Source organism: Nicotiana tabacum, chromosome 21 (genome assembly GCF_000715075.1).
Source record: "Nicotiana tabacum cultivar K326 chromosome 21, ASM71507v2, whole genome shotgun sequence".
NCBI lineage: Eukaryota > Viridiplantae > Streptophyta > Magnoliopsida > Solanales > Solanaceae > Nicotiana > Nicotiana tabacum.
This window is the reverse complement of record NC_134100.1, coordinates 92,033,884-92,041,485: the sequence shown is the minus strand read 5'-3', so window position 1 is coordinate 92,041,485 and position 7,602 is coordinate 92,033,884.

The window sequence follows — 7,602 nt, the reverse complement described above, 5'->3', positions numbered from 1 at the left end:
TCAGCCTAAACATGCTTAAGTTTTTGTCTTGTAGTATGTAATTTTCTAATGAGTTTTTGCTAATGCATATTGAAGTTATTTAGTTCATTTGCTAAAATTTCAGACAAAACATGCTGAAGTTATTTAGTTCATTTGCTAAAATTTCAGACAAAACATGCTGAAGTTATTTAGTTCATTTGCTAAAACTTCATACCAAAACATGCTGAAGTTTTGTAACGCAGTCTACAGTTTTGTCTTGAGTTTTATCTGAAACTTTAGTCTAAACAAGCTGAAGTTTTTTAGTTTATTTGCTAAAATTTCAGCCTAAACATGCTTAAGTTTTTGTTCTGCAGTTTGTCAATAGTCTTTTATTAAAGAAGGGTAAAATCATCTTTTTAAAACGCTTTTAACAAAAAAATGGGTACGGATGCAAACGGAAAAACAAAACGGGTATAAGTTACAAAGGGACGACCAAATAGGACGCCCCGTGCAATTTTTATAAATTTATGAGAGGAGATCAGTTTTAAGGCCCATTAGAGATGTTCTTTCAGTTATATGCCCTTTTTCACCGGGGTCGTAAAATATAACACAAGAGATTGGTAAATAAAGGACATGAGATCTTTGTAGGATCATTTTCTATCATTTCCTTATTTATAATGATGCAGGGAGTTTTTACATAGAAAAAACTTCATCAACATTATTAGCCATAGAAAAGTGTACTATAATTTGTTGATTTCCAATTTTTTGATCCGTTTATCTTAAATTTCGATATACCAGTGAAATGTACGTCCATAAAGATCTCAATAAACCTAACTTGATATATATTTTATACATTAATATTATATATATACATGTATATACATTATACATAATTAGTATATAATTTTATATATTTGACCAATGATTATAATTATTTTTGGTCGACCGATCATGTTAAAAGCCCTAAAACTTTTGGCTTGTATAATTTTTGTATATAATATACAGAATGTATATATATATACAAGAAATATATAAAAAAATATACATTTTTTCGACTATTATTTTGAGAGCGGCTATATAGTATTATTTTTTCAAAAATTATGCAAAGGTTACGATGAAGAAATTGCCAAGTGTCAACTTCTTATAGGTCATTTTCCGTATAATAAACTGCAAGGTATATTTTTTTTAAAAGAAAACTTGAATTCTAAAGGTTTTACAAACATAATTTACAAAATTAGAAACTTGTTCTTTTTTGTTTGACGTGAACTTAAATTATGGTATACATTATGGTAAAAATTATGGTATACATTATAGTAGTAAAAAATTGCTTCGGTGCATCCAAACAGCTCTTCAACCACTTCCGTCAGAATAACAAATGTATGATACCCAAAATTATTCCACCACTTGGTCACTATTTCAAATGTATTATACTTTCGCCTTCAATCAATCATTTACATCTTATAGTTATAGCACTCGCAATTTGTTCCGAGTGACCAATCTTTTATTGAGGACCCGAGGCAATTTTATGCGTGAGACGTGGTGTTCAATAAAAACTTACACAATTACAAAAAAAAGGCAATATTGACGGGTCGTCAGGTGCACAAAGCATCTCGTGTTCGGGGAAGGGTCACGCTCCAAAGGTGTGATGCAAATAGCCTACTCTAATGCCAGGAGCGGACGCAGGATTTTCGATAAGCGGTGTCAAAATTTGAAGAAAAAAATAAATGAATAAATCACTATAATAAAAAAGCAGTGTCATTCTTTATATTTATATCAAGGTTTTTCATTTTGTATACTATCTATATATACATAGTTAATAAAAATTCCGACGGAACGATGTCACGTGACACCGTTTGCCGCAAGGTGTATATGCAGTGGCGAAGTTAGGAATTTTTTCAAGGGTGTTCAACTTTGAAAGAAGTGAAAAAAATTCCAGACAAAGGGTGTTCAATATGTGTTATATAACTCTAAAATGTAATATTTTATCTATATATACGGTATAATTTTTCGACAAAGGACGGTAGTGGCTTCGCCCATGTGTATATGCCCCTGCCTATGCAAGCATTAGTGGGCAGTGGCTGTCAAAATCTCCGGCAGCTAATTTCATCTTCTTAGAAACCCTAACATCCTCATCAGCCGCCGTCGCCGATTTTTTCGGCTCAATCAGCTTGAGCTTTTTCTTCAAATCCTTATAAGACAAAAACTTGTCCCTCCATTCCGGTAACGTCTCTTCTATTTGATTGCTTAAGCTTTTTTCCGAACTTCATAGCTTTCGATCGAGATAATCCAATACACACCAAAATGTAAGGTTAGTGTGAAAATTTGAGAGGAAATAATGATTCGAAATAAGGTAAGTGGGAATTTGAGAGGAAATAATCACACAAAAGTGATTCCAAATAAGATTAGTGGGAATTTGAGAGAAAATAATCAAATTGAGTTCAGCCATAAAGTTTAGCAGCAGCATTTAGCAAGAAATTGTGCTCTCTTTTGTGATTGGTTTTGGGAGAATATTTTGGTTAAAGCATCAATTTTAGAGGGTTCAATTTACTCTATTGAGTATTGTTGTAAATTTCATCTCAGATATGATTCTTCAACCTTAATGGTGTGAATTTGATTTATCCAATTAATTATTACGGCAATGCTTGTTATTGATTGTATAAGCAATTGTGACAGTATATGTTGGAAGAAATTGTATGCTTATTTTATGTTTTAACCATTTGCTGTAATTTGAAAGAAACTTTTTAATTGTTCTTGTTTTTCATCAATGGTGAAAACTTAAAGCAGAAGAAGAAGTATCAAGATGAAAGGCAACTGGGGTCATTATAAAATAAGGTTAATTTAAAAAGAAAAATGAGAAAAACTTAATTTTGAGGGTTTCATGCGGGCCAGACTTGAATAAAAAGCGAGGTGTCTGTCTGGGCATTAGCATAATTATATCGTTCAAGACAACTTAAATGGGCCGGTATTTTGCGTAATTAATAAATTCTTTCTTAATGGCATACTTCATTTTCTTCTTCTTTTTAATTTTCTAATTTGTGGGGTAGGGGAAGAAAAATCGTCAAGAAAGAAGTGGCTGGAATATATTTTGGAAATTAAGGCATGAAGTGGAGAGGACATAGAAAAATACTTATTCATATTCAAAGGTCCACAAATCAAACAATTTAATCTCGATAGTCGCAAATTAAAATGAAAATACATATTCTTCGAATAAATATTTTGTGATGGGGTGATAGTTAGCTTCGTTTAGGCACGCTGACATTAATTGATACATCCATTTGCAAAAGGTGGCTGTAACAGTGGCCACAATAGGAATGATTTCTTGAATTCTTCTTTCTTGGTTTTGTGTGGAATATGGACTCTGGAATTCTTCTCGGTCTCTTTGGGTGGAAAATTCATTAATCTCACTAATAGGTCCACACCTTCCCTATTTTGATATTTCTTTTTCCAAAAGTAGTATTTTACTTTTCATTTTCTTTTTTTAATTTCTCATTCGGTATTTAGTATCCGTATTGGTACTCCAAGTATCTGCATTGATATTTTCTGTATGATCCGTAAACATTTTCTTGATATTCGCCAATATATGCGAGTTCGACTTGATTTGTAAAAATAGAAGATTAACATGAAGGTGACTGAATATAGAAATGCTTATAAAAAGAGGTGATCTAAGCAAAGTTCAAGTTGAAGAGGAAGTAATTAAATTAAACGTTGTTGTTTGGGGATTTTCACCTTTAATTAGAGGGTTAAGACTAGAGTAGAGTCGTGAAGAATGGAGAATCTTTCGACTGGGAGCGCTTTGTCTTTTTAGGGCAATAACAACAACAACAACGTGTATGCAAAATCTTATTCCTATCCTTGTGGAGGTAGAAAGATTATTTTTAGATTAGTCAAGCAAGTTGAATATTGTCGATATTGGATGGTTAAATAAAAGAATAATGTTGTTACTTGAAAAGAAGAGAAGAAGTTAATACATATTCTAGTTTTCTATATGTGCGCCGTCGCAATAATTCTCGTTAGAAACCACATAAACATGTGCAAAAAAAATTTAATTATTTTCGCTTAGAAATAATATACTACTACTACCACTTCTTATGATAACAGGGATGAACTCATGTATCTTCTTTATTATCTTAAGAAGGGATAGCTAAACCTAAACTATAAAGTGGTTTAGGGTGTGTTTGGTAGGACGAAAAATATTTTTCGGAAAATATTTTCTGTCATTTTTTACTGTTTGGGTGCACAAAATAGTTTGAAAAATATTTTACTATATATCACATTTTCCTGAAATTGGAGGAAAATGACTTCCCTAGAAAAAGTTAAAGAAAACATTTTTCAAAACTCTACATACTCTCACATCTAACCCCAACCCTCTCCCCTTCTCTCCCCTACCCCCACCTCTCCCACCCCCTCTCTCCAAAAAAAGCTTCTTTTTTCAGATTTCAATTTTTTTTTCTTTTCCGTCACCACCCACCCTACTAACCCCCCGATGCCCAATTTTACTTTTTTTTTTTTTTTTTTTTTTTGTATTTTCAATTTTCTGTATTTTTTTTTCTACAGCGCCCCCCACCCACCCACCCTCCCCGCTGTAATTTTTTTTTTTTTTTTGTATTTTCAGTTTTCTATTTTTTCGTTTTTATTTTATTTTCAGTTATGATTTTTTTCATTTTTTAGTTTACAGTTTCAAAATTTTACGAGTTCCAAAGTTATGAGTTCGGAGGTTTATATGTTTGGAAGTTTGCGTGTTTAGAAGTAATAGAGTTTACGGGTTCGTAAGTTTACAGAATTTGTGTGTTTGGAAGGTTGTTGGTCGATAATTTATGGCTTCATGTGTATTGTATCTAAATTATTTATCAATACTCTTGATAAGTTATTTTCCTTAATTTGCATACCAAACACCGGAAAATGAGTAAGATTACTACTTGTTTTTCAAGAAAATATTTTTTTGAAAAATATTTTTCACGGAAAATATTTTCGGTTATACCAGACACACCCTTAAGCAATGCTCAAAATTGTGATGTTTTATCTATTTAATTTATATGTATGGTATTTTATACAAATATTATTAAAGTATATAGGTTTAATTCTGTATTTTTAAGGGTGATTTATGCAAATAGAACACTTCGTTGTCACTATTGATTTTTTATCCTCGCTTGTCCCATGGGCAGAACTTCAAGTTTAAGAAGTGTTGCTCCTCGCTTTCCCTATAGGCAACACTTTTAACTTTTGACCTTAGATGATAGTGGGACAAGCGAGAGTCAAAAAACCAAGACTCTCATTTTCAAGGTCATTGAATGTAATTTCTGTATTTTTTCGGTTTTCATATGAAAATAAAAACATGTCCTAATTAATCACTATATTGTTATAGGTCCATATCGGAACATATATGTTTATAAAGAATAACCTAAAAATCAATTCGATTAAGTTTGGTTCGATTGATTTGATCAATTTTTAAAAAAGTGTTGCCACCCCTCTAAGGAAGGGAATAAGGAGAAATTTAAGTGAAGAAAATTAAGATTGAACTAGAAGGGTTTGGGAAGGCATCAAAAAGAAATTGGTTTAGTACTACTAATTAAGTAGTATCTATTTTAGTCTTACCAAAAATAAATATCCGTTTGGTTGAATGACAAAACCTAGAATCTTTGGTATCCAAAAGAAAACAATCCATAGTATTATAAAGTACTAACCACACCAATCACGTAACAATCGAGCTTAAACAAAACATGCTTTGCAGTTTGCTCCTCACTAAATCAAAGTCTCCAACATGAATTATTGTAACATCAAGTGCCCTACTGATGTTGATGGCATTTCTTTAAATTTTTTTCTAATTGTATTGTTGGAGTCAGCTTGCGTTAGGGTTGGCTGTCTATATAATATTTTTTGGGTGTGGCCTTTCTTCGGATCCAACGTAAATACGGGATGCTTTATACACCGAACTATCTGTTTCAGTGTCCGAGTCAGCTTGCTCGCAGTTCGACCAATTTAATCGGATACATGCTAGGTAACTCTGTCCATCATGACTTAGGCAAATGAGCAGAAATTATCGTTGAAATTTTAACCTGAGACCTTATGATTCTCCCTCACATCATTGACTATTAGGTTTCTTCCAATAGCACTTCACTTTCACGAGGAAGTGATCTTTTTTTTTTAAACCCCTCCCAAATTAGGAGGATCTATAGTGTTTTCACACTTCCCCTCCAGCGTGACTCGAACCCAGGATCTAATGGTCATGGGTGGAGGTGTTTTTACCAACTGAGCAAGTTTCACTTATCTACCCCTCCAAGTGATCTCATTAATTAATTTAATTAAACACCCCATATATTTATTTATTTATTAATAGGTACTTTTAGTTGTTTACTGATTAATTAATTTAACAAACCACTCAATTCTCAATTTAGTGGATGAATTTATTAATAGAACCTGATGCAGCTACATAGATACTTTGTTTCCGAGTCTTTGGAGCTTCAGTTAAAATATTAACCTTAATTACAGACAACTAGAAGATGTTCATTACTGTTGTTAGTAGACTTGGTAGCTAGGTTTTGTTGATTAAGTAGTACAGTATCTATTTTAGTATTATCAAAAAGGCAAAAACAAATATCTGTTTGATTGAATGACAAAAACCTAGGATCTTTGGTATCTCCAAAGAAAACAATCCACAGTATTATAAAGTACTAACCAGACCAATCACGCAAGAATCGAGCTTAAACAAAACATACTTTGCATTTTGCTCCTCACTAAAGCAAAGTCTCCGACATGAATTATTTTAACATCAAGTGCCCTACTGATGTTGATGGCATTTTTTTTTATTTTTTTTTTTTTGTTATAATCCAATAGACACTTGTGGTCCGGTTCTTTCTCGGACCTCACGCATAGTGAAAGTTTAGTGCACCGGACTGACCTTTTTTTTTGTTACGACAGTACTGTCCGAGTCAACTTGCTTGCAATTCGACTAATTTAATCTGATACATGTTAGGTAACTCTGTGAGAGGCGAACCTAGGATTTGAAGGTCAATGATGCATTTTTACGTTCAACCAAAATTTGTTGTCTATAAGATGCCGCTACTAATATATTATTTTTTTTTTAAAAGACATATACATGTATGTATAGAAATTTTGTGGAACTTTTCGGGTTCTGCTGACTCCCTCTTTACGACATAGTCCGTGCATAAAGGCTTAGACAAATTAATGAGGAGAAATCACCATTGAAATTAACCTGAAACCTCATGAATTTCCCTCACATAGTTGACTATTAGGCCAAAACGTTGAGTGCTTGCATTTCATTAATTTCTTCAAATATCACTTCACTTTCTTGAAGTAAGTGATCCCATTAGTTTAATTAAACATCCGATATATTTATTTATTTATTTATTGGTACTTTTAGTTGTTTATTGATTATTTAATTTAACAAAACACTCAATTCTCTAGCTAGTGGCTTAATTTATTAATAGACCATGATGCAGCAACAGAGATACTTTGTTTCTGAGTCTTTGGAGCTTCAGTTAAAATATTAACCTTAATTACATATACAACTAGAAAATGTTCATTACTGTTATTAGTAGACTTGGTTTAAGCAAGACAACTAGATGTTAATTATGTCAATCTTTATCTAATTACAACTTCTAATGACGTAAAGAATAGTTTAGAGTT